Source organism: Mus musculus, chromosome 11 (genome assembly GCF_000001635.26).
Source record: "Mus musculus strain C57BL/6J chromosome 11, GRCm38.p6 C57BL/6J".
In the NCBI taxonomy this organism is placed as follows: Eukaryota; Metazoa; Chordata; class Mammalia; order Rodentia; family Muridae; genus Mus; species Mus musculus.
This window is the reverse complement of record NC_000077.6, coordinates 62,621,870-62,647,083: the sequence shown is the minus strand read 5'-3', so window position 1 is coordinate 62,647,083 and position 25,214 is coordinate 62,621,870. Positions and strand designations below refer to the sequence as shown.

The following is a 25,214-nucleotide window of genomic DNA, read 5'->3' as shown; positions in this document are numbered from 1 at the left end:
AGTTTGTTCCTAAGGTGTGTGCACTGCAAAAGAAAGAGAAGTAGAGACTTGAGGACTTGGGGAGGTGTAAGCCTTCCACCTTTGCCTCTAGTTTTCCTGACAACAGCCACAGTGATTCTCTAGAGGCTGCTGTACCCTCAGATACCTTCTCTGGGTTGAATCATCAAAGAAAGATAGCATTTTACACCATGTAACTTTAGTGGTGTGTATTTCTCTGTCTTTTGAAAATCAAAAGCCAACCTTGTATGGCCTCCATGGTAATTCTGTCACTTTCACATGCAAAAATGGATTTTCCAGACCGTCATTAGCTGTCTGTGCAATAGGCAGTAAGAGGGTTGTACCAATCACATGCAGCTTCCCCAGCCCTGAAGAACACCAAAGCAAGGAAGAAACTGACAAGCCCTTATTGAGGGGTAGGGGAGAAAATTAAGGCAACATTGGCAAGCACCAGTTAGGAGCCCACTGGAGGGAGCCGAGGGTCTCAGGGAGGAGGCTGATGTTAGGGGTATCCAGTAAAATTACACATCGCATTGTGGGACCTGGCCCTCTCCCTTTAGGGTCTTCCGCTTGTGTGTCTTTGGCTCTCTCTCTGGCACCTCTCCAACCACAGGCCCCGGAGGGCTAAAGGGAAGAGGCAGGGTTAATCAGACTTCCCCCTTTTCTGGGGCTCCCTGGCCCTGTGCCTGATGATGAGGGCTGTGGACCTGGAGAGCTGCCCTGCGTTGCCTGTAATGTGGGGATCAGAGAGCCCTTCCAGGAAACGGTCATTGACCTTAGGCGTGTGGCAGTGGGGCTCAGGGATGTCCCAGTGTCTGTGACAAATGAAAAGGGTGTTTTCTAGGACCCTGAAACCAAGCAGCGGAATGTCTAGCCAGATTTGTGCTGCAGTCTGAGTGGCTCTCCCCCAAGATACTATTTCCATCTTAGTTTCCTCCTGGCAGGAACCCGGGCAGTTTGGCCACCCCCACTCGCATAGTACTTTCTCCTGTATTTGATAACATTTGGCACTAAGTGTTTGGATTTGGGTTCTTTTGAAGCAAGGTCTTCTGTGTCCCAGACTGGCCTCTAACTCACTGTGAAGCCAATGATGACCTTGAACTTCTGATCCCCCCCCCTCCCCCCAGCCTCCACATCCCAAAGTGTTGGAATTACAAGCATGGGCCACCACACCCAGCTTATTTGGTCCTGGAGATCAAGCTCTGGGGCCTTGTGCATGCCAGGCAAACATTCTTTCAACTGAGCTACTCCCCAGCTGTTGACACTGGATTTCTATGTGTTCAGAGCGTGTCCAGGGTTAGAGAAAGCATCAATCCATAACTCCTATGGTCCTGAAGGGATTGAGGCCTTGATCTTTCTGAGTCTCTAAAGGAGCCTCATCTTCTCCTCAGGCAAAGGCACCTGATCTCCCCAGAGCTTGTGAGTGCTACCTATAGAGCCCAAGTGTAGAGTCAATGCTCTTCTCTCCTGCCTCCGTTTCTCTTGCTTTGTGTTTTGCATATAGAAATGGTTCAGAACCATGTGCGGCAGTCCGTGCTAAGCCAATGTATCATGGCTGCTGTTGCCACTTGTAAGATTCAGGGAGTGTCCTTTTGCTTGGAGACTTCTCCCGCTTATCACTTGTGGAAAGGCCTCACACACAGTTCAGAGGGTGCAGGCAGGATGCCAGGCAGTTGCCTTGAGGGATCACAGAGCCATCCTCTTCCCTTTAGGAACAATGTAAACTGAGAAAGGCCTGGCACCAAGAACCGAGCCTGGGTGGCTTGCCTTTGGTCCTCAGTCTGCTGTGACCTTGGGCCCAGTGGTAACCTCTCTGAATTGTGTTTCCTCCTTTCTTGAAGCGGCATCCTGGGTATTGAGCAGAACAAATGCTATCAAGTGTGTGTGAAATTTTGTTGGCACTGTCAATCAAGATGTGTTCTCATGGCAACCAGGAGGATCTGGCCTACTTTGGGTGTAGCTGGGTTAGGGACAAGAACATGTGGCCTTTCTCTTCAGGCCTAAACCAAGGAGTTCCTGGTTCGGAAGCAGTCTGGTACAGATGCTCATAAGCATAAAAGAACTCATCCCCTGGTTCTTTCCCTGTCATACCCTCCCCTAGGCCTTCCACTTCCCCATGCATCTTGGGTTTGAGGGCTCAGACTTGCTGTTTTAGGAGTCCTGGGGAAGGGATGGTCTAACAAAATAGGGGGGCTGTGTGGGAGATGCATCGCCACTGCCTCACTCCAGAGGTCTTTCTTCAGTCCCTGGAACTTCAGACTGTGTTGTCCTGCTTCATGGAATAGCAGAATGAGAAACAGGCTTGCTCCCCGCCAAGGTGACCCATCTCTGAGTTCACCAATACCCCTGCCATGTTAGTCAGCCATTCCCATGACAGAACATGTGAGGAAACCAACTTGTGAGCAAGGCTCTGTTTGGGCTCACAGCTTCCGAGGTTTCAGGTAGTGGTCATTTGGGCCTGTGGTGGGGCAGAACATTGGGGCAGGGAGTGTGTGGTTGTGGAAGTTGCATACCTCATAGTGTCTGGGAAGCAGAGAGGAAGGAGCCAGGCAGGGACCCGAGACCTCTTAAGATTTCCACTACCCAAGAGCACCACATGTTAGAGATTCATGGCCTTTGAAGGACACTCATCCAAACCCTAGCATCTACTTCCTGCAGAGAGTCTAGTTAAGCTGGTTTACTACTGGTGTGCTGTATCTCTGATAGGAAGAGCAGTTCTTCTGGCTGCCTGACTGCCCTCATCTCAGTGTGGCCTGGCTTTGTGGCTCTAGGTACTCTCTAGAATGGTAGAGCTGTCTTCCTAGGCTCAAAAGCAGAAACCACACCCACAAACACAAGAACTAAACACGTGGGCACTAGTGGGCACTAGGGTGCTCGACGTATCACTGACCCAAGAGGAGCTGGATAGTGTCCAAGCATCTGGAGACGCCCCGTTGACGGACAGATCTGCTGCCCCAAAACAGATGCTCACAGTGACATGTGAAGGTCATCTTTTCCCTCCCATAACCCTCCCAAGAGAATCTCTATGGGTGAGTCAATGGGAAGGTTCCCACACACTGATCAGACAGGTTCCCAGTGTCATCTCTTAATTCTTCCTCCACCTGGAATGCATCTTGTTTTCACACATGTTCTTTCCTTTCAGCGGGCCACCTTCCTGAGCACACCAGCCCATGCTCTAACATCTAGTTAGCACCCACATCCGTCCTGCCATGGTGCAAGGTATTTTAGTCACTCCTAGTTCCTCCACATGACCTTTGGTCTGTCACACAAGGTCATGTGCTTCCTGGGCGTAGAGACCCACCATTACCAGTGTGCATGGTCCAGTATTGAAAACCTGCAGGTTTGTGATAGTCCTTCTTAAGTCTTTGTGCTGTGGTAGTACGTGTGTAGACTGTCAACATGTCAACTCTGGAAGCGTTTGGATGCCCTGCTTCAGCCCTACGTCTGATTTATCAGGCTGCCAGTCTGGCTGTGAGCGCCTGTGCATTTGCTTCTAGGTTTCTGGGCATGCCAGTTTTCAGGAAATCCCTGATGGCCACAAGGTTGATTGTGCCTGGCACCCTGCCAGACTGAGGTGTTCTTGGAGAGAGGAGTGGCATGGTGCCCAGCCTTGGCTCCACAGGATCCTACTGGGCAGGTGTAGTCTGGGGCCTCTGCTGAGGTGGCAGGAGGAGAGCAAAGCCTGATGGGAGAGTTGGGCCTCCCCATTCCTAGTCAGCTCCTGCGGGATTACGTGTGTTCCCTCCACAAAGGAGCCATAGGTTTTGAGCTCTGGCAGTCTGTCTGAGCTGTGTGCAAGCATTGCCAGTGATACAGGTGCAGAGGCTTCTGATGTCGGGACCTGCTTTGTTCCTTTCCACAGATGCCAGGGACACTGGCCAGGGACACAGCGACCTCTGTAGTGGCCAAACTAACCACGGGGCCTAGAGTAATCTAGTCTCTGACTTCACGGTCTGATGGGGCTGGGGCGGGGGGAGGCTTCCTCTTTTTGGAACAAATTTTAGAGATTGCCAAAAGCTGTTTTTAAATCCAGTGTCTCTTCTGAGTTTTAGTCATGTCCTGGCATCCACCTCTGATGTGCAGGGAAGTGCAATCTTACTGCCCTCCCACCACCACCACCACCACCTCTGCGTGTGTGTGTGTGTGTGTGTGTGTGTGTGTGTGTGTGTGTGCTTCTTGGTCCTTGCTATAGATTTTCCTGGCTGTGTGTTTGTTGTTTGTTTGTTTGGGGGGGGGGGGTTGCTAGTTGTATTAGTTCCTTCGGGCTGCTAGAATAAAGTGCCAAAGACTAGGTCCAAGATCCAGGCCCCAGCAGGTTCAACATCACTGTGGTTCTGAGTGCCTCCTGTGCACTGTAGTGAAAAGCTTCTCTGGGGATGCCTTTCTAAGGGTCCTTGTAACATCAGCCTGTGCTGAAAACCCCAGCCAGGAGGTTAGGGCTTCGGTGAAGGGAGGAGACACGAGCTATCCAGATTCCTTCCTGCTCTGTCTCCTCCTCGCACAAAGTACTGGAGCAGGAAGGGCCCAGTCATCCACTTCAGTGGACCTCGCCATTACTCAAGGAGTGGGGTGTTCAAGATGAGGACCTTGGCATGCTGAACAGGGGCGGGACCCCTTCTGACAGCCACTGCTTTTGTCCCCACCCCACCCACCCTGGCTCTGAGTGGTGCCCACGTGGCTGGCTTTCTGGGAGCATTTCCCAGCTTCACTTTTTCTTCTTCTTTTTCTTTTCTCTTCTTTCTTTCTTTCTTCCTTTCTTTCTTTATTTCTTTCTCTTTCTCTTTCTTTTTTTTTTCTTTTTTTTAATTAACTTTTATTAGCTCAAACTCCTGGCTGCTGCACCCGGAGTTCCGCCGACAGCTGCTGCTCAAAGGGATGTGGCATTTTGATGTTTCTAATTTTATCTTAACCAGGATAGACAGTGGAGTCCAGCTGAGACTAGGGAGTACCCAAGGGTGTTTTCCTGCAGAGGCAGACAACTGACTCGCTTTGAGCCTGAGGCCCATGGACTAAGACCCTGTGTTACACAGCTAACTTCCAAACTCATGATGATAGTATATGGAGGAGGTGGCCTTTAGCAAGTGATTAGGATAAGATAAGCTGTAAAGGTGGGGTTCCTGTGATAGGACAGGTGAGCTGACACTTGCCCTGTCTCACCACTGAGATTCTCTAGTCTGTTGCTGCACAGCAAGAATGCCTTTTTCAAATGCTGTGCTGTGTGCCCTTAGATATCTGACCTCCAGATCTGTAAGCCAAATAAACTTGAAACTTTGTTTCATATAAATTACCAGCCTGGGACTTTTTGTTGCAGTAGCAGAAAGCAGATTTAAAACACCATACACACCTGCAGAACTGCTCCTCACCACGTGTCTCCTCCAAGTCCATCCCCACCCTCCTGCCTCTACTCTCGGCTTCACGTGGCTTCTCTTTGAGTCTCTAAGTCTCTCCCTCCTTTGTATCTCTGATTCCCCTGGGTAAAAAGCAGGCTCTTAAAAATGTCTCTTCAGACAAGGTGTAGAGGCATATGTCTTTTAAAACAATGCTGGGGAGGTCTGGATAGGATGGGGAGTTTAAGACCAGCCTGGATTACAGGAACCTCTTTTACAAATAAAACAAATGTCTCTTGTTAGTCTGTCTGAGTTTGGTGGGCTTCCCTCTATACCCCTCCCAACTCTACCCACAGAAAGATGGGTTATGAAGTCATGAGAATAAGTAAGGGGTCTAGACCCTCTCATTTCAGTTGTCTAGATGTAAGCACATGCCACGCAGGGAGAGCAAGTGCTGGAGCTCTCCTCTGTACAGGTTTCTAGCTCACAAACCATATTCATTCATATCTTTTTTTCTCTTCTTAAGTCAGGGTATCTCATGTAGCCCAGGCCAGCCCTGACTCTATAGAGCCAGAGATGACCTGAGACTTCTCATCCTCCTGTCTCCATCTCCTAAATGCTGGGATTACTGGCATATGCCACCATGCCCGGTTCATGCGGTACTGGGGATCCAAGCCAGGGCTTCATATATCCTAGACAAGCACTCTACCAACTGAGCTGGATCCAGGGCCCTTTTAAATTCCTTAAATAGTTGGCTTGTGGTGTGTTTCTGTTTTTGTTTTTGTTTTTGTTTTTGTTTTTAAGACAGGGTCTTACTATGTGGCCCAGGCTGGCTTCAAGCTTCTAACAGTCCTGCCTCAGCCTCCCAAGTGCTAGGATGATAGTTGTGTGTGCCACCATGCTCCTTTAAAAAAAAAAAAAAGTGGAGTTATTACGTATTAAAGTATAACTAGTAGATTTTTTTAACATACCCCAAAAAAGCAGCATCCTGCCATTATGGAATATAAGAAACTATAGATGGACAAAAAGGAAAAAGACCAATTGAATGCATGAATGCATGAGTTCAGTGGTTTAGCACCTGTTCTGCAAGAGACGAAGCCTGCAACCTGTGGGGAAAGGCTCCAGCAACAAGTGTGCCCTGCTTCACAGAGGGTGGCTAGGATCCAAGAGCTCACCGTGTCAGGCATGTGTTCAGCTAAGCAGTGTGGTTGCTGTAGCTGGGAACTGGAGCCTGCTGTTCCCAGCCAGGATGCTCATTCTAGAATGGACAGAGGAGCAGAAATAGCCACAGTGACTGGTGGGCAATCAGCTATGTATAGCACCTGGCTTGCTTCTGATTGAGGGTGGCCCAGGGGTCAACACCGATACACTGGTCTCTGAAGACGCCCCTCCTCCCCATGGGGCTTGTAAGTGGTCACAGACACTCAGGCCACCTGCCACTTCCTGAATAGGACTTTGTCTCACCTGCTCTGCTGGGCCCTCCTAGCTACCCACTTCTCAGGCCTGTACCTTTCTGCCCCCTGGGTCCCCTGACCTGTGACTTTTCCCTACTCCACAACTGATGTCTCCATGGAGCAACACCAGAGCCACAGGCTGGCCATGGAGGTTCATCAGACACCCTTCTTCCACCAAGGGACACAGGCAAGAGATAGAACCTCAAAGGGAAACCGCCTCTCCTGAAAATCTCTCCCCATTCAAGCTTGCTGTCGGGAAGAAATCTGCATTCATACAGCCTGGGAAGGTGGGGCCTGTGACCCCTAACCTACTCTTCCTTCTAAGTTCATCCAAATAGCTTGTGCCTCTTGGAGCCTAGCCTTGAGCCTTAGGTTGTCTCCTGGGCTAAGCAGGATTCCCTCCCTAAGTGCTATAGATAGGTGCCTAACACCTAGACTTAAACAGTCTAGATTCCCACCCTGGACCCCTGCAGCCCAGCACCTCTCCTGATAGTCACAGCATACCTGTAACCCTCCCCCCATATCTCCTCACCAGTGTATGAGTGAACACAGAACTATCCTGCAGAGCATTTATGAAAGAGCTCTAGTCCCCCCCGGCACCAGGTAGTGCTGGCTCAGGGCACTTCTGATGGGTTCCTTGACCACCTTGCCCTATTCTGGCTATGATCCCAGCTCCTGGATCCAACCAATTCCTTCCCCTCTCACCAGAGGAAATGAATGGTGTTTGGGGAGAGGTTCCCAGAACTCCATGGGTGAGACCTTCTGGAATGTGTTTAGCTGTTTAGTGGAGGTACACATGATCCAGGGAAGAGTTATAGTCTGTGACATGGGACTGAGCTGGGACTGGGTCTCCTAAGCTGCTGTCCTCATAGCAATGGCTGGAGACGTGTGGGAAGCCTGTGTCTGCTCCAATAACTAATGCAGAGTTTTTCCAGGTTCCCTGGGTTGGGGCAAGTAGGTTAGGTCCTCTCCTTATAGGCAGGGTGAAGGAACTCCTAGGTCACAGAAGCATTCCGTCTTGTGGCAGGAGCAGGAGGGACGTAAGGGCAGACATTGAAAGGTGGGGATCACCACTGTCCTGAGCATAATCTCTGGGTGACACTTGCAGAACATTGGTTCTTAACCTAAGATACAGGGAGGGCTGAGGTGAACTGACACTGGACGGCTCATCACCTCCCTGTTAGGGATTAGCTATGCCTCTGCTCCTGGCAGCCAAGCAAGACCAAGAACTTGGAGGATTAAAGCCTCCAACCTATTAATAAGGAGCTTCAGAGACACCCTGAGTGGGTCTGGACTCCACCTGGGGCACCCAGGGCACAAGCCAAAATATGGTGTCCATCTCTCCTAAGCTCTCACAGACTGCCAAGGTCCATGAATCCCCTCCCTGCTTTCCAGGCTAACTGCGTTTATTTCCCCCCTCTAGCTGGTCCAAGGAACGGCAGTCTGGGTGTGTTCCGTGCTCCGTACTTAATCCCAGTTCCTCCAGACTCAGTAATCCCAGCCAGCTTAGTTTTTCTAGGTTGTGCCAATCTACTGAGCTTTTATTATCCCAGCTGCAGACTTCAGCTGACCCCTCCTCCTGGAGGTGTGTTTCAGAGTAAAAGCAGTGGTGGGAGCACACTTGACCAGTGGTTTCCAGGAAGCGATAAGCCCAGGAACCATCAAGTACATTGAATGCGTTTGGGAATATGGAAACTCAGACGCAAAACCATCCAAGTTACTTTTTCCAGGAATCCCCACCCCTCAAGACATGGCTTTTGCTGCTTGGAAATTGGCCCAGGCTAGCAGGGTGAGCATAAGAGAGGAGAAATGGTTTGGATGGGGTAGGACTTTTCAAAGGAGAGTTGCTCTGTGAGCCAGGAGATGGGACTCTTGGGAATGGGACCACAGGAGGAAGGGGCGAACCTGGAAAGGAAAGAGAAGGCATTAGGATGGAATTTCAGACAATTTTCCAGACATAGAATGTGTCTGTCTGTGTGTGGCAGTCTGTCTGTCTGTCTCTCTCTCCCCCCCACCTCCGTGTGTGTGTGTGTGTGTGTGTGTGTGTGTGTGTGTGTGTGTGTGCGTGCGCGCGCGCGTGTGTGCTATCAGAACTCAGAACCTGTTTCAATTGCATACTACCACTGAACTCTACCTGCAGCACTAAAATTGTTGTAGAAAACTCAAAAGCCCATCTAGGAAACCAAAGGACCAGGACGACCGTGACAGCAGATGTGGGACAGAGAGCACCGGGCAGGTTCTGCCCGCAGTGCTTATGCTGGAAGATGCCCGCTGTGGGGAGTGCTGTGGGCAGGGTCAAGGACACTGACTGTGAGCACTGGACTCCTGCCAGTCCTGTGGTTCTCGCCTTTCCCCTCCACCTCACACACTACTTCTCCCCCCCACCCCCCACCAGTGTCCATGGAAGTTGTGGACACATTCAGGAGCCACCCAGAAATCAAAGATCACTCCCATCCTCAGGGGACATGGCTGTCTCCTCCCTGTAGCTTTGAAAGCTCACTGCTCCCTTTGCTGCTGCTGATGGTGGTGGTGGTGGTGGTGGTGGTGGTGGTGGTGGTGGTGATGATGATGATTCTGCCTGGCTGAGGGTCCCATGGCTCCTGCTGAGAAGCACATAGAAGGACCCCATGGCCCTCCCCCGCCCTTCCCACTGTCGAGCGTGATTGACAGCTGAGCTCCACTCAGGCATGGCCTCACCCTCAGCTTAGGGTGCTAGGGAATCCTTCCTTCTCTCTGGAGCTGGGAGTGAGCAAGTGGATTCCAGCCGAGTTCCTCATCCCCTTTGAGTCATCTTCATCATCCTTGGGCCCAGGAGGAGGACAGTAAGAAGCCGGAAACCAAACCCAGGAGATCTGGCCTTGGTTTTGGCCTTGCCTCTAATGTAGAGATTTAAAGAGATAAAGACCCTCACTTCACTGTGGTGTAGTGCTAGTTCTGTGTGTCCCTTGGGCTAGACCATGACACCCAGTGTTTGGTCAGCCATTAGTCTAGATGTGGCTGGAGGTATTTTTAAATTTAATGAATCTTAGCGTTTTAAAAAGGACGTCATCTTTCTACAGTATGGATGGGCTGTGTTGGTTGAGAAAAGATGTGATCCCCACACCCCCGCCCCAAGAAAGACAGATTCTGCCTCCATGCCTCCTGTAGCAGCAAAAACAAGACAGTGATGCCAGGTCTTGGGTAGGCCTCCAGCCTGTCCTCCTGCTCCGCAGATTTCAGAGTTGCCAGCCCCCACAGTCACATGACCCAAGTCCTTAAAATAAACCAAGTTCTCTCTCCCTCCTCTACACACACACATGCATCTATTGGTTGTTTCTCTGGAGAACTCAGTCTAATATAAGTAACTCCCTAGGGCTGGTGTCCAGGAGAGGCGGAGTTAGAAACTTCTGGGGGCCCTGGGTTCCTTCTGTCCTCTTCCTCACTGAGTCAACCCTGCAGACCTCAGTTTCTTACTCTGAGAAATGGGCTGTTCCTGGGAAGGCTCCCTTGCAGAGGAGCCAGTGGGTCCTCCAAGTCATCCCTCTGCCTCGTTCCTTGAATTCTTTGGTGATGGAACATACCTTTCATCTAAATGGGACAGACTCCACCGTGGAAAGGGATAATGGACTTGAATGGGTTTGCCTGAGGTATAAACAGCTGATTTTATTATTTCCCAAGAGGAAATGCAAAATGCCAAGAATTCAGGGAATTCAGGAGCCTAGGGACCTCTGGGATTCTTGTCCCTCCACCCCCCCCCCCATCCTCTGTTTTCTACAAAATTTCAGTTATACAAGAGGCTCTGGGAAAGCAAGGGACGCGGGGGAATCAGTTGGGAGATACCGTGGAGGCTATACCTGTCAGAATCAGAAAGCACGGGAGGGCAGGGAGACTCAGCTGCAGGGAGAGCCTTACACACAGAAGTCTCTTCTGTCCTAGCACCAAAAGAAAAGAGAAAAGCCAGAGAGCCAGAATGTCTGAAAGAAGGAGGTGGGGGGAGCGATTTGTTGAATTGTTGTGTTCTCTGCTCTCTCGTGCTTCCTGCCACTGGGCCCCCTCCCTTCCAAAGAGTGACTAAGGAACTAGCCCGGAACTGGGTCTCACGTCTGTCTGTCCTGACCTATGTCTAGAGGGGGCTGTGACCCGGGGGGAATTAATGCAGTCATGCAGCCCTCTGTTTTTCTAAAGAGATAGCATCCTCTTGGAGTTATTTGTCAGTACTGTGGCTCCTTGGGTTATAATTAAGTTACACTTGGCAGTAGCCAGGTATCTGTTTCCAAAGGGGGCCTGGGCTGGGGTTTTTTTTTATTATTATTTATTTATTTAATTTTAGATGTATGAATGTTTTGCTTGCATGTATGTCTGTGTATCCCCTATGTACCTGGTGCCCATGTGGGTCAGAAGAGGGTGAAGAGTTCCTTGGAACTGGAATTGAGGGTAGTTGTGAGCCAACATAATGGTGCTAGGAATCAAATCCAACAAGGGCCCCTAGCCACCAGATATGGTGGTACACTAAGGAGATAGGGCAAAATAATGACAGAATCCAGGCTAGCCTGGGCTACATGGTGAATCTTTAAGAGAAGGATAAACACTAGACAGAGCTGAGGCAGCTGCTAGTGTAATATAGCATCCTGTTTTGCAGTGACGTTGTTTTCATAAGCAGGAACACACACTAAAATAGAAATGAAAACAGACTCCGTGCACATCCATTCCACACTCAAGGCCAAAGAAGCTGGGCCCACCCACCAAGAATCTGCATCATTTGATTTGAGCTTCTAGCCTCCAAGTTAGAAGACTCTCCAGGGAAAGTTAAAAGGAGCCAGCCAAGACTGTGAAGTCATTCTGACCTAGGCCTAGGTAACTTAGAATACATTTTGTTCATTATAAAATAAAATTCTCAAGTGTGTCCGTGTCTGCTGTTTTTCTTTTAAAGTCTTGTTTTTATTTGTGTGTGTCTATACTATGTATTCATGGTGTTGGGGGGCGGAGGGAGCTGTGACAGTGTGTCACAAAGTGTGGGGGAAGGCGGGAGGGTCTGTGTATCACAGAGTATGTGGAAGTCAGAGGGTAACATTGTGGAGTCTATAGTCTCCTTTCACCTTTACATGGGGTCCAGGAAGCATCTTTACTTCCTGACCTATTATGCCAGCCCTTCTTTCTCTTTCTTCCTTTCTATTTTTCAGAGTCAAGGTCTCGTGTAACCTACACTGTACTCAAACTCACTCTGCCACCAAAGCTGGCCCTGAACTCCAGACCTCGCCTCTGCCTCCCAAGTGCTAAGATTAGAGATATTCGGCACCATTCCCAGCTGTGTTTCAGCCTCCTCCCCCCACACACACTTTTTGAGTATGCAGTGTATGAAAAGCATAATGTTAAACTGAGCATGCTCACATGTCCCTTGTCTCCATGTGATGATGAATGGGTGTGTTTCACCAATGAGAGCCCCCTGATAGACTTGCCTAGGGAGACACTGCTTTGAATGGTCCCCAGTTTGCTCCTAGTTTGCTGCCAGCAATAAACCTCCCCATGCCGCTTGTTTTTGCTTGAGAGGTCTTACTCTATAGTCCTGGCTGGTCTCAAACTCAAAGAAATCTGCCTGCCTCCGCCCTATCTCTGCCTCTGCCTCCACCTCCAGGTTGCTGGATAATTAAAGGCCTATGACATCACACCTGGCCTCTTTATGATATGTATAATGGAGCATTAGGAGATAAAGTGGGAGGGGAGACTAAATATGTTCAAAATACATGGTATATATGTATGATATTCCCAAAAAACAAATACTGTTTAAAAGATATGTGTAAACCGGGTGTGGTGGCACTCATCTTTAATCTCAGCGCTCGGCAGGGACAAGTGGATCTCTGTGAGTTTGAGGCCGGTATGGTCTCCAAATTGAGTTCCAGAACAGCCAGGGCTCTGTTACACAGAGAAACCCTGTCTCAAGAAAATAAAAATAAAAAGTAAAAGATATTAGGTTGGAGAGATGGGTCAGTAGTTAGGAATACTGACTGCTCTTCCAGAGGTCCTGAGTTCAATCCCCAGCAACCACATGGTGGCTCACAACCATCTGTAATGGGATCCAATGCTCTTTTCTGGTGTGTCCAAAGACAGCTACAATGTGCTCATATAAATAAATCTAAAAAAATCAAAAAGATGTGTGTATACATATATATTAATTAGAGTAAATACATAAGCCAGTGGTTTACTGGTTAATGTCAGATATCATGCACTCTGCCTAATTATGTGAACTGTCCTTTCTTATGCCTGACCGTGCAGTGAGCGTGTTGACACCAGCTCATCACAGCCCAGTGATGTTGTGCCCTAGAATGCCATGGGGTCTGTGGTGCCACTAAGCAATTGGAGCGTCTGCACTCTCTTATAATCCTGTGGGACTCCTATTGTGTTCCTGGTCCTCTGGAATCGTAATTACGAAGCTTGTGTCTGCACCGAGATTTTCTCACTTAGTAATCAGCATGCTGCAATAGAAAACCTGGGGTTCCTTAGACTTTTAGCCATTTATTATTTTCCTTCCTAGATTTTTCTGAAACAGAGTTTCTCTGTGTAGCCCTGGCTGTCCTGGAACTTGCTCTCTAGGTCAGGCCTCAAACTCAGAGATCCACCTGCCTCTGCTTCTGAATCCTGGAATTAAAGGCGTGTGGTGTTACAGGTCTGTTTCCTTAAGCTTTTACATCTAAATCACCAAGTTCATGTAACCTTCACAATTGCATTCTAGGGCAAAGAGGTATAATTTAGGTCATTAAACCTCCATAAAGATCTTCCTCGTCTGGAAAATGCACAAACCAGTGCCTTACTCTTAACGTCAATATTAATAAGTAATAAGTATTTATTAATTTAATAGGTATAAGTACTTATTAACAAGCCAATATTACTTGTTAACGTCTGATATCGTGCACTTTACCTAATTATGTGAACTGTCCTTTCTTATGCCTGACCGTGCAGCGAGCGTGCTGGAAATAGAACCCAGCCGCTGACGTGTTTGCACACTTTACCTCAGCTCTTCACCCCAGATCTACTTAAAATGTTTGAAGTGGGGTTTTTTTTCTAAGTTTAATGTATCCAGTTTCTTTTTGTTAACATAATTTTTGCTTTTTAGATGTATTTATTTCATGTGTGTGAGTGTTTACATGCATGCACAGCTGTATACTATGTTCATACAGTGTTCAGGGAGGCCAGAAGAGGGCATGGGATCCCCTGGAACTGAAGTTATAGACTAGCGAGTGCTGCTGTGTGGGCGCTGGGAATGCAACCCTGGCTCTCTGTAAGGACAGCCAGTGCACATAACCACTGAATCACTCCTCCAACTTCCATATCCAATTTTCTCAAGTTCACCAATACCCATCCTGAAAAATCAGGACTTGGCTAGATTCCTGATCTGTTATTAAATATTAGCAAAGTCGGCTTTTAAATATGCTCTCGGTGAAGTTCTCTGAACACATTTCAAAGCTGCCATAAGTTTAATTGAATCTACCCTCAGTGTTCTGCTTAAAATCATAAGACCTAATGTAATTAGCCTTTTCTTTTTAAACTTTTTGTGAGTGTATATGTGTTGGGGTGTATGCGTGTATACATGCCGAGGGACACACACATAAGTCCTTAAGTCCTACTGAGTATCTCTTCTCTCCTTCTACCATGTAGGTCATCAGGCTTGGTCCCTAACCCAGAGCTGGAACCAGGACACCCCCCCCCCCACACACACACACACACACGTAGAGATGACATAGGATCACTGGCTGTTCAATTCCCAGCAACCACATACACGGAGGCTTACAGCCGTCTATAGTTTCAGTTCCCTCAGATCCTGTGCCATTTTCTGGCCTCCAGGGTCGCCGCGTGCATGTGGTACACAGACATACAGACAAAATATCCATGCACATAAAATAATAAAATAAATTTTATAAAAACATAAACACTACACAAAATTTTGGGGGGGAGGGAGGTTTGAGACAGGGTTTCTCTGTGTAGCCCTGGCTGTCCTGGAACTCACTCTGTAGACCAGGCTAGCCTCGAACTCAGAAATTCGCCTGCCCCTGCCTCCCGAGTGCTGGGATTAAAGACGTGCACCATCACGCCCGGCAACACTACACAAATTTACTATGTGAAATTTTTTTGAGATAGACTCTCACTAAGTTACCCAGGCTGGTCTCAAACTCACAGAGATCCTCCTGCCTCTACTCCCCAACCCCCTCCCAAGTGCTGGGATTAAAGGTGTGCGCCACCACATTCAGCTTCTGTGTCTTAGGTTTTCCCCCCCACTTGTTGATATTTTTTCCAGGGCTGAGAATAAGACTCAGGGACTCATGTGCTAAGCAAGCATGCTATCCCTGACCATCTCACTCCCACTTGGGGGATTGTGGGGTTTTTTTTAAATTTTTCTATGTATGAGTGTTTCGTCTGTATGTATGTGTACCACCTGCTTGCTTGGTACCCTCAAGGATCAGAAGGTGTCAGATACCCTCATACTGGAGTTATAGATGGTTGTGAGCCGTCCACCACCTTGCTGCTGAGATCTGAACCTGACTCCTCTGCAAGAGCAGCAAGGGTTCCTAACAACCGATGCATCTCTCGTTTAATTTTTTTAATTCTTTTATGTGTATTGGTGTTTTGCCTGCATGTGTGCTTGTACACCATATGCATACTCAGTGCCGGTGGAGGCCAGAAAAGGGTTTCAGATCCCGTGGGACTGCAGTTAAGAGCCGAGTTTGCGCTGCCATATTGGTGCTAAGAATCCCATGGATCCTCAGGAAGAGCAGCCAGTGCTCTTAGCTGCTGAGCCATCTCTCCTGCCCCTCTCCTTGGTTCTAAATGCAGTTTCTCATACGGAGCGGAGGACCATCTTGGGGGTATAGTGGGACTACTACTTGCCCACACTACTGTGTGAGGTGGCAACCGACAGAAGCCCCAGGACCAGGGGAGAAGGAAGCAGAATGCTGACTAAGCAGAGCCAGCCTTCCTTACCCTCAGTGACCTCAGCTGGTGTCAGCAGTAGCACAGGAGTCCTGTCCCCCTTTGCCTATTGAAGCCTTGAGAGGAGTGTCACCATTGTCTCAAGTCACTGTGCTAGATTCCTAAGGCGCTGGGACAAATTACTACCAACTGGGTGGCCTCAAACAAAGGGATTTTATCCTTCCCTCCTTTCTGCTTCAAGGGGTTGTCACCCCATCCCTCCCAGCTCCCCCCACCCCAGCTCTGCCCCCCCCTGCTGTTGCATCACCTCTCTCTGTTCTGTGAACACCCAGGTTGGATTTGGGAAACCTGGATAAACAAAGGTGACATCTTCCAAAATTCTTAAATTAATTTCATTTACAAAGAACTTTTTCCACGAATGGCCACCTTTTGATTTCTGGGCACAAGAGCATGAGGGTGTCTTGGGGTGGAGTAGGAGGTCACTATTCAGCTGTCTGCATCCATGGATGTGTGTGCATATATCCCAAGCCTCCCTCCCTTCCCTGGGACATGTTAAAGCTAGCCTTCTTCCCATACTATTTTCTTCCCCTTGGAAGAGCCTCTGCTCAGGTGCTTCAGCTCCGACACATCCTGGCTTCTCTCTCTGGAGGCTTCCTGGAGCTGTTTCCTAACAGCACCTGACATTTCCCTCCCCTCCCCCGGGATTCCCCTGGAAGGAGAGTCGCTGGGAGGGAGATAGGAGTTCAGGCACCAGCTGCAGCCGGTGTTCCCCTGGCAGGTTCCCTCCTTTGAGAGATATGCCAGGATTGCCCCCTGAGCCTGGAGGAGAGGCTGCCTCGCTGCTTCCTGCTTGCCCTCTGGGCATTAATTAATTTCCTTCTAGGGGGCTGTGCATGCTTGCAAGCTCATTAGGCATCCCTGCACTCAGGCTGTGGCTGTCTGTACAGTCTGTCTGTCCTGTCTGTCGGCCGTCTGTCTGTCGACCGTCAGGGTTGTTGTCTACCTTCCCAGTTAGAATTCAGAGGGGCAGCCTCCCTCCTCTCCCCACTGTGCTGATGAAGAAACTGTAGAGCCACGCTTGGAGGAGAGAGGCAGACGCCAGCTCACTCCCTGCAGGGAAGGTCTTTGAAAGAAAAGGGGGGTGGGGTTTAAAATAGAAAGTGCCTAGCAGTCCCCTCTGTGGCTTTCCCTGCAGCACTCTCTGTAGACAGCCCCCTCTCCAAAAACAAAGGGGGAGGGGGGAGGTAGGGGAGACCAGCAATGAGAACACTGCAAACAAAGACAGGTGGGCAGTTTGAGAGAAACCCCCTGTGGGCATCATGGAGCTGGCCCTACAAGGAAAGGATCCAGGCTTCCTGAAGAAGGGTCCGAAGCCACTTTCTCCCTCAGCCTGACTACTTCAACCACAGGTTAGGGATTGGTCTTGGAACCACAATTTGGAATTGCTCTCCACTCCCTCTCCCATGCTTGTGTCTGCATCCCTTCAGAGAGAGTGGCTTAAGACTACAGGCAGGAAGAGAGTGACCAGGAGATGTGAAGGCTGTCCACACAAAGTCAGCATAGGGCTGACAGTGTCCTGCAGGACTGTTATAATGGTTTTGAACCTGCAGGTGTGTTATAATGGCCGTGGGCACAGCCTCTCTTGCCCTTATTGATGTGGAGATCTGGGTTGTCCCTTTCCCATTGCAGAGTCACAGCAACCAGGCTTCTCCAGTGTTGGTCTCAGCCAGCCAGAGCTGAATTCAGCTTTTACCCCAGGAGAAGGCCATTCTGAGGGGCTCAGGTGTCACCCTCAGGAGTGAGCATGTGGGGGAGGGGAGAGGAAATGGGATAACTACCATGGAACCTGAGCCTCATCTCTGAAATTGAACTGCGGGATCACAAAGAAATGAGCTCAGTGGGAAAGGAGCAAAAGGCCACCGGAAGAGGCCACGAGGGGGCGGGGCCGAGTGTGATGATAAGGAAGATTAATGAGCAAGGGAGAGAATCGCAGAGAAACTGAAAGGCTAGCTGGCTGGCTCTCTGACCTTCCCGGCAACAGTGAATGTGGTGATGACCACAGAATGTGAGATCAGGTGTGGAAGGCGCTGAGACCATGCACTACTAATATTATCTAGAAACTATAAACATGGGGACATAGAGAGCCAACATCAGTTCTCAGAAGGCAGAAGCTTGATTTGAAAAAAAAAATGTAAATAGGTAGAAAGCTCCCAAGTGTTCTCTAACAGTGATTTGGGAGAATTATAGTCATCACTGGACACACAGTAGCCAAAAAAAAAAAAAAAAAAAAAAAAAAAAGTAATGGCCACGCAAGCATAGTGGCACACAACTCCCTCCCAGCTGCTTAAGAAGCTGAGGCAGGAGGGCCATTTAAGCCCAGGAGTTTAGGAGCAGCAGGCACAACATATTAAGGCCTTGTCTGTTAAGGGAAAATAAATGTTAGCAACCTAGTATAATTACAGAGGTTAGGAAAGCCAACATCTGTTACGCAGTAGTCCCATCGTCCCCTGCCCTGTTCCTGGGCAACCATTGTTCTGGTGGCTCTGTGTGTTTAACTGCTGTAGGGACTTCAAATAAATGGATCATACAGGATTCGCCCTTCTTTGGCTAGCGTATTGCATTCAAATTAATGTCCTTACGATTCTTCCTGTTTGGCACTTGTCAGAAGTTCCTTCTTTATTAAGGCTGGAGTACTGTTTCCTTGATCCATTCATCTGTCCAGCCGCACTTGGGTTGCTTCCAGCCTTTTTTTTTTTTTTAATTAAGGTGTTTGAAATTTTATGAGTCTGAGTGTTTTGCCTACATGTGTGCCCTGAGAGTTCAGAAAAGGGGATTGGATCCCCTAGAGCTGGATTTGGAAATGCCTTTGAGCACTGTGTAGGTGCTAGGAATGGAACCTGGCCCTCGGCAAGAGCCACAAGTTCTCTTGTCTCTATTGGAAACATGTGTGTTCAGTGTCTCTCTGAAGCCCTGCTTTCAGTTCCTTTGGCTTATTTATGAATCCTATGATAATCCTGCATTTAACTTTTTTTAAAGAAATTGCCACTCCTTTTCTGCAGCGACCACATCAGTTCGAATTCCTTCCTATCATTGATGCAAGAATGCTCCCATTTCTCTCCCTCCACCCAGTGCTTGTTATTTCTGGGGGCCTTATGGAGGGCAGGGCCTTTTGAATCTTAGAATTGGATCAAGCCAAAGAAGACAAGTTGGAGAACAGCAGGGCTGTTAGGAGATAGGAGAGGCGACACATGATGATGAGAAGCTGTGAGACAGTAGAGTAGCTGGAGAGCTAGGGAAAGCTTCTAGAAATGCAGGTCCTATTTGACAACTGAGAGTCATGACCATACCAAGTATGGTATTGGTCCCCCAGGAAACACAGCCACACAGCTGGGACTTAATGTCAAACACGGGCCTATAAGCGCCTGGTATTGGAGAAACAGAACTCTGACAGCCTCGGGTGTCTGGCTGCATTACTGAATACCCAAGGGCAGCCAAGTACCTGACATTCTGAAGTTTCTGTTGAGCCTAATTGTTTTCAGGTATAAAGGAATGTTCATCATCTGTGTCAGGAAAGAACCCTTCTCTCTATTCTAAGAGGAACAGGCGCTGGGTGACTGAAGGGACCAGTCTCACTGGGAGGCACGTGCAAACCTGCATATACAATGTCAGATTTGATCAGCACGTTCACATTTAAGGCAACCATAATACAGTAATAGAAGCTGGGAGATGGCTTGGTTAAAATACCTGCCCTGTAGACATTGAGGACCAGGAGTTCAGGTCCCCCAAGAAACCTACTGTCTTACTTTCCTATTGCAGTGACAAAACATGATTTCAAAGGCAACTTATAAAATAAAGTGTTTAATTTGGGATTAGTTCCATGACCATCATGGTGGGAAGCAAAGCAGCAGGCAGGCATGGCGCTGAAGCAGTAGCTGAGAGCTTATATCGTAACCTACAAGCATAAGGCAGAGAAAGCTAACTGGGTATGGCCTGGGCTTTTGAAACCTCAAAGTCTGACTGCCAGTGACACACATCCTCCAACAAGGCCACACCTCCTGATCGTTCCCAAACAGTTCCACCAGTGGGAACCAAGTATCCAAACATAGGAGCCTATGGGAGCCATTCTCATTCAGGCCTCCACAGCCACATATGTGCAGGGTAGACAAGACAGCCCCCAGGCAGTTCCAGCCTCGTGTAGCAGAGACAAATCCCAAGATTAGCCATATCAGCAAGCTTTGGGTTTGATTGAGAGAGCCTGCTTCAGTATGCAGGTGGAAGAGCAAGGACGATTCCTGACATCAACCTTATGCAGTGCACATGGGCCCGCAGAGTCTGCATACTGTACACTCAAAATAAGGGGGAAATGACTATGACAGTAACAGCAACAGCGGTAACCTAGATCTGAAACCCCCAGTTATAGTAAAGAAGGCTGCCAAAGAGGTGCACGAGCCCAGACAAATGTTGACATTAACTATTTTTGTCACAGACGGGAATGAATTCATTCTCTCCAGCACAGGTTGTTACAGAGTGGGTCACTGCCTTTTCTACACATATTCATGCTGTGAAGTGCAGTGTCACAACACAGCATGAGACCTTCACCAAGGAGCCCAGCCTGCAGTGAACTTCCCAATCTCTAGACTTAAGAGCTAAATATAAACCTCTTTGTAAATCACACAGACTCAGGTATTGTGTTATAGCAGCAACAACAACAAAAAGACAGTAACCTGTGTCCCTGTCCCCATGGTGCGAGCTCTCTCTAGTGGAAAGTCTAGGGCTCTGTCCCTTGGGTTGGTAATGTTTTTTTCTTCCAGACACCAGCTGTGGGCATGAATTTCCCTTGAACCCCCAGTACCACCACATAATCTGTGCCCACATAGACCGGGCACTTCATTGGAGGGTTGGGCGCAGTAGTAATAGGCAAAGCTAGCTGTATGTCCAGAGAAGTTTTTCAGGGTTCAGAGCCACAGAATTTCCTGGGACTCCCTACTTCCTTCCTCTTAGTCTCTTCCTCCCGGAATAACACATTTTTCTGTTGCATCAGTTCCTGAATGGTTTGGGTAGCCCTCAGATTTATTGAGGGCTGCAAAGAGGTTTCCCTTGTGGAGATCCTATCTAATGCTAGTTATAGTATTAGAAATTAAAACAAAGGGACTTAAGGGGCCAGAGAGGTGGCTCTGTGGATAAGAGCACTTGTTGCTCTTGCAGAGGACCTAGGTTCTGTTCCCATCATGCACATGGCAGTTCACAACCATCTGTAACTCCAGTTCCTGGGAATGCAGTGCCCTCTTCTGACTTCCCTGGTACCAGGCACACACACAGGGCACGTGCATTGAAGCAAGCACTCATTCACATAAAATAAAAATAAGTAAATGTTGGGGGCAGGGTGTGTTTTGATTTTTGTTTCTGTATCCCTGGCTGTCCTGGACCTCACTCAGTAGACTGGGTGCCAGGATAAAAGGTGTGAGCCACCATGCCTGGCTAAGTAAATCTTTTCTTCCTTTCTTTTTTTAAGGAGGAGGGTCTCTAAAGGGCTTACCTATATTAACTTAAAATTAGTAACAATAGGGAGAAGGCAACATTGTGGAAAGATCTATAATTACAGTAGATAACAAAGGAGAAGGAAGTTCAGAATACAGAGAGACAGGAAGCAGGTGTGATTGCCCAGTGCCTGAGAGGGGAGACATGGGATTGGGGTCATGGTCACAAAGTTTCTTGGTAATGAAAATCTTCTAAAATGTATCATGGTGGTTGTACAAAGCTTCACTTTAGGATTGGCTTTGTTGTTGTTGTTTTGGTTTTGGTTTGTGTGTGTGTGTGTGCTGAGGGTTGAACCCAACGCCTCACAGATGCAGAGTATTAGGGAGGCCAGAGGAGGGCCCTGGATTCCTTGGCTACTCTGCCCTGAGCTATATACCTCAGCCCCAGAGTGTGTCCTATGGATGAATAAATTGTGTGGATTATATCTCAACAAAGCTGGGTGGGGTTGTGTGTGTGTGTGTGTAACTTTAAATTTTTTATAATAAATTTGCATAAGAGAAAAATAGATTTTTATGAAAGTAACTGAATTTTCCAAAGGGAATAAAGACATAAGAAGAGAGGCTGTTTCCCGTTGTGAACGGCTGCTACCCTGCTTTCCCCCAACAGCCGGTTTCCAGGCCTGCTGCAGCTGCCTTCAAGCTGTCACAGCAGGTTGTTTGGGACAGGGATCTATACAGAGCCCAATATGACGCAAGTTATGTCCCTGGAAGAGGCCCTTGAAGAGCCTCATTTTTCCAAAGGGCCTCAGGCTCCTCCCCTGGTCTTTAGACCTTGGAATGTGCTGTTCGGCCTTCCAGAATGGATGTATACTTGCCCTTTGGAAGCCATAGCCTTGGCTCTAAGCCCATCATTGCTTGTCCCATTGCAAAATGTCTCCAAACCTGCTTATCTGAGCTAGTGTCATATGGGGCTCGCCTCCTTGAGATGCCCTGTGTGCCTGTCACCTTTAGGCACTGCAGGAAGCAGTTAGCGGCTTGGGGCTAGCCCAGCTACACCCTCCTAAGGGAGCTCCCATCAGCAGTGACTCAGTGCTGTTTGAGAGACTCACCCAGACTGTCTGATGAGCAGCCATCTGTGCGCATGGTTCCTAGAGATATGCTGTTCTCTAGTGAGGACACAGTGAAGAAGAGGAGAGCCTCCTGAGTGCCTCCCTGTTGCAAGGCAACAGCCCCTCCAAGGCCAGCCACATCTGGATTTGATTTTTCCAGTTCCCTCACACAACACTGGTACCTTCATGCCTACAGTCAGGGGAGCTGGCTTCCCCAGGGCCATGGCAAAAGTTGCAGCCATCTGGGGATACCCTGAGGAGCTAATTAGCTCTCCTCCCTCACATCCAGTTTATGGACTGTGATACAAAAGTCCCCAGTGAACTGACTTAGAGGAAGAGACACAGAAAAGATACCCAGGTACCGTGATATGCCCTTGTAACACAAGTGTGCTTGGACCCAGGCCAGGCCGGAAATTGAACAAGCAGTAAAATAGCAGCCTTTGCCCAGCCCCGGGCTGGTGTTTCCTACTGTAGCCTTTGGACCTTTGGGAGGCCCACCCCAGCTAAAAATTCTTCAGGAAGGTGATACCCTGTGACTCAGTTACCCAACTTCTCCCCTCCTGGAGGGGGCATCTTTCTTCCACCCTTTCCAACTCTGGGATGCCAGTGAGACACCGTAGAGACAGCCATTGTCTGCCATGGGGCTCCTGAGTTGAAGGGTAAAGGAGACAGCTAAGGATAGCCCTGGAGAGATGCAGTCTGCACCCAGTCTGACCTGCCCAGTCTCCAGTGGTCTTTCTTGGTCTTTCTAAGAATATGATGGCCCCACATGGCTTGGCATATGGGGGCTTGTAGACATGGGACCCAGTGTGGCAAGACAGAGGACAAGAAGCCTACCCACCTTCTCGGTGGTTTTCAACTCTTCTTTGGCAGCACTTTGATTTTTTTATTTGTTTGAGACCAAGAGCTGCTCTGCCCCCATCCCGTCCCCAGTAACACCTGCCTACCCCAGGACCTTAGAACACAGTTTAATAACTTGTAGTTGATCTGCCATTTCACAATCAGGAAAAAACACATCCCAAGGAGAGGGTCCCTCACCCACAGACCTACAGTAAGCCAAGGGGATTACAGAGTTCTGAGAGCATCGCCCCCAAGGACAGATGTACTCAGGAGAGGGGCAGAGCCTAGCATTAAGTCAACAGCCAAAGGGGAGCAAGCAGAACAGATGAAAAAGAAAACCCTTAGCTGGCCATGGCCTGTACTCCCAGTGGTTGGGAAGCTAAGTTAGGAGGGTTGCAAGTTCGAGGCCAGCCTGGGCTGCACAGTAAAGGGGAAGGGAAAGGAAAAGAAAGAAGGGAGCCTTGAATGCTAGGCCCCTTTGACCACATGGCCTTCTGATGCCCTTGGAATTGAGGCCTTCCCAGCTTCCAGTCAGGGTGAGGCCTGTCTTCCTCATTCTTAACACACCCTCCTGACCACAGGGCCAACCTGGAGTTCCTATGCCAAGGACCCGATTCCTGTGTTTTCTGAAGTTACTGGCTTTCAGTACATTTTCAGATGGGTCTGTGGGCCAAAGGAGTTGCATGGTGTGGTAGTGAAGAAGTGAGGAGCCAACAGGGTGAGGAGGGGCTTTGAGGGGACCACAGAAGCTTTGTCCCTGTTGCTTAGTTTGGTTTCTCTCACCAACATCTGATGCTAAGGTCACTGTCTCCATTTTACAGAGAGGGCACGGGCTTAGAGCTGTCGGGTAGATTGCCTGAAGGGCTGCATCATGCCTGAGGGGTTGAATGATCAGAGATCAGAGGTCAGAGGTCAAAGCAAGGGTTACAGCTGCCAGCCAGCTCTTCAGAAGTCCCTGCACGTGGCCACACAACATCTTGTGTCACTGGATGACAAGCAAACTGAGTGACAGGGATCGCAGCTTGTCTCATAGCATGCAGCTTGCCTCTGAGGCTGGTGCCTGCTCAGTGGAAGGCAGGGCTCTCCAAACTGGCTCCTACCTGTGGTACAGAGCTCTCTGTGAACTTCCTTTCCCACAGGAGATGGGGCTTAGTGCCCTGGCCTCCCCAGGTCCGAGGGGGCAGAGGCCCATTCTTCTTTTCTCTCTTTTTTTTTTTTTTTTATTGCTCTCCTTGGAGCCAGGTATACGTAGTAACCAACTTTTTTTTTTTCTTTTAAAGATTTATTTATTTTTTATTATATGTAAGTACACTGTAGCTGTCTTCAGACATACCAGAAGAGGGAGTCAGATCTCGTTACGGATGGTTGTGAGCCACCATGTGGTTGCCGGGATTTGAACTCAGGACCTTCAGAAGAGCAGTCGGGTGCTCTTACCTGTTGAGCCATCTCACCAGCCTCCTCTTCTTTTCTCTTAGAGGTGTAACTACCAAAACGCAGGACCCCTTTTCTGCTCTTCATTCACCACTGGCCTGGGCTACTCCAGAACTGGCTGAAGGCTGGTCAGTCTTTGCAAGACAGAGAGCTAGGACTGAGGTCTGGGTCCAAACAATAATGCCAACAATGCAAGAAGTCAGCCTCTGAGCTGGGCGTGGTGGCGCACGCCTTTAATCCCAGCACTCGGGAGGCAGAGGCAGGTGGATATCTTGAGTTCGAGGCCAGCCTGGTCTACAGAGTGAGTTCCAAGACAGCCAGGGCTACACAGAAAAACCCTGTCTCGAAAAACAAAAACAAAAACAAAAAAAAAAAAAAAAAAAGGTCAGCCTCTGTGTTTTCATCTGCAGATCCAGAATAGCGGTGTGTACCTCCCCCCTAGCTGGGACCACACCCACCTGGCTGCCTTGTGGCATCCAAACTCTACTCGCAAGTGCACTGCAGGCTTTTTACCTGCTGAGGCATTGTCTTGGCTCCAAAATCTCTGGTTTTATGGGCAATGTAGAAGTCTGGGTGGAGGACAGAGCACAGTCTACTGGGATAGATGGGAAGAAGTTAGGCAAGGTCTGTTTGTTTAGATTCTTCTCAGTACCTTTGTGCTTTGGAAATAAAAATGTCCTC

The 25,214-nt window shown here is 48.8% G+C and overlaps 1 protein-coding gene and 1 long non-coding RNA gene across 7 annotated transcripts in view; one reads left to right on the top strand and one right to left on the bottom strand.

Moving 5' to 3' along the window:
- Lrrc75a (leucine rich repeat containing 75A) overlaps nucleotides 1-25,214 on the top strand; it is a 43,640-nt gene that overhangs the window by 1,440 nt on the left and 16,986 nt on the right. The gene's annotated exons all lie outside the window — the stretch shown is intronic.
- Lrrc75aos1 lies at nucleotides 8,298-12,364 on the bottom strand. 5 transcript variants are annotated; one of them, XR_003949699.1, is made up of 4 exons: nucleotides 12,146-12,364; nucleotides 10,612-10,689; nucleotides 9,476-9,579; nucleotides 9,302-9,381 (listed from the first exon to the last, which is right to left on the bottom strand). It is a non-coding gene; the product is annotated as a leucine rich repeat containing 75A, opposite strand 1 (long non-coding RNA). The 5 variants fall into 5 exon arrangements; XR_003949700.1 differs by having other exon boundaries at nucleotides 12,312-12,340; XR_003949697.1 differs by lacking the exon at nucleotides 9,302-9,381 and adding an exon at nucleotides 8,298-8,683 and having other exon boundaries at nucleotides 10,612-12,364.